The sequence below is a fragment of the Arachis duranensis genome, chromosome 1 (assembly GCF_000817695.3).
Source record: "Arachis duranensis cultivar V14167 chromosome 1, aradu.V14167.gnm2.J7QH, whole genome shotgun sequence".
Lineage (NCBI taxonomy): Eukaryota > Viridiplantae > Streptophyta > Magnoliopsida > Fabales > Fabaceae > Arachis > Arachis duranensis.
In genome coordinates, this window is record NC_029772.3 from 42,857,631 (window position 1) to 42,859,994 (window position 2,364).

The following is a 2,364-nucleotide window of genomic DNA, read 5'->3' on the forward strand; positions in this document are numbered from 1 at the left end:
TGAAGTTTAGGAAAGCCTATATAAAGGCATTAGTTTCATTAGGAAAGGAGGATCCAAGAAAAGGGAAGGCTGAATTAGGAGTAGTAGTAGCATTAGGAGTAGGAGTAGGAGTAAAATAGAATACACTTTTTCTTCTTCTGTAATTTTATATTTCAGCTATATTGAATTAAGTTTGCCTTGATTGCAATTTCAATTTCTTGCATCTCTACTGCAATTTTCATTTCAGTCAATTTTACCTTTCTGTTCCTATTGCTTTCAATTTACTTCCATGCAATTTTAAGCTTCTGCAATTGTTCTGAGAGCTATGATCCATTGAACCCCAATCATTAGGGGGAGGAGCTCTGTTATGATTGACATGATTTAGTGAATTTCTTCTTCTTCTCAATTCAATTGAATAGCTATTGGATATCCTCTATTTTGATTGATGATTCATTCACTCCAGAAGGGGGATTAAATCTATGAATGCTTGTGTGAGCCTAAAAAGGGAAATTATGAGTATTAGAATTGAGGCTCTATCATTCACTACTTTCTTGATCAACACCATTCGGGAGGAATTGAGATCCTGAGAGTTAGTGTGGTTTATGGATGAGAGATATGTACCTCACCTCTTCTCATGACAATTGGATCAAGGAATTGGCGAGATTGATTGTGATTAGAGAGATTGGACTGCTAAGAAATTGGGGTCCAATCAATTTCAATACACCGTAGATCTACTCATATGATTGAGAAAGGAGTTGAGACCCATTTGATTCATTGTGGATTATGATATCTCCAATCCCTAATGAATCTTATTCTCTATTATTTCTGTTTCCTTTAATTTTCCAGCACCCAATCCCTTTACATTTGATGCGATTTACATTCTACACTTTATATTTCCTGCAGTTTACATTCTGTTAGTTCAATTTCACTTAATTTACCACTATTAGCTTGACTAAATTTATCACCTAACTAAAGTTGCTTGATCCATCAATCCTCGTGGGATCGACCTCACTCACGTGAGTTTTACTACTTGATGTGACCCGGTATACTTGCCGGTGAGTTAGTGTGGAATTCTAATTTTCACCCATCAGGAGGATGCGGCCAAGTGGAGCTTTAGTGTAGAAGTGTGTGTTGAAGGGTTAGAAGAAAGGGTATTTATAAGGGTGGGATGGGTTATGTTTTGAATGAATGGGTAGGAATTGGGTAGGAAATTCTGAATTTAAAGTGGGTGGGGTTTGGTGGGAATTATGATGATTTTGGAAAGAGATATAGATGTGATTGGATGAGGGTTTATGGTGAAGAGTATGTGGGGAAGAGTGAAAGTGAGAGAGAGAAGAAGGTGGGGTAGGTGGAGATTTTGTGGGACCCACTGGTTTTAGGAGGCTAGGGATTTCAAATTCTCCGCCCACTTATAGGCATTGAACGCCCAGCTCCTGTTCCTAGCTGGCGTTCAACGCCAGCTTTATGCTCCTCATAGGGCATTGAACGGCCATTGGGGGCCTCCTTCTTGGCATTTAACATCAGGTTTGTGCCACTTGGCTGGCATTCAATGCCAATTTCATGCTCCCTAGCTGGCATTCAATGCCAACTTCATGCTCCCTGGCTGGCGTTTAACGCCAGTAATGCTGCTCCTCATGGGCGTTGAACGCCCACTCTAGCCTCCTTGTCTGGCGATCAACGCCAGCAAGGTACCTGCTCTAGGGTGTTTTATTTCCAGTTCTGACCATTTCTATTTCTGTTCTAACTACTGCACGCGATCACAAACTTAAACAAATATGAAAATTAAACTGATATACTGAAATAAAATGAAAAAAATAGAAATAACTTTAATTATGGTTGGGTTGCCTCCCAACAAGCACTTTTTTAACGTCACTAGTCTGACGGTTAACTCCTTATGGAGATGGATAGGGACTCAGAATTTTGCCCATTACAGTGAACTTCCTGCTTGTGCTCTCATGGATGAGCTCCACATGCTCTAGAGACAAGATCCTATTCATAGTGTGTGGAATGACTGGATTGCCAGTGAAGACAATTCTCATGTCAGGTGAAAGGGCTTCAGTGGGGATCTTTTTGTCCCTCCAACCTTTAGGTACTTTCTTCTTAGTACCTTTACTCTCAGTGCTTGATGATGGCTGCCCAACACCAAACTTAGAATTAGTGTCTAGGGGGTTTGTATAGCTTTGTACTAAGAGAGAGGATTGGAAGACTAGGTGTTACACAACTATTTCTCTTTTGTTAGAGGGAGAGTGAGGGCTAGGCATCTTGAATAAGATGTGGTCCTCCCATAACTGTAGAATAAGCTCTCCCTTTGCTACATCAATGATGGCATTGATAGTGGTTAGGAAGGGTCTTCCAAGGATGATGGATTCATCCTCTTCCTCCCCA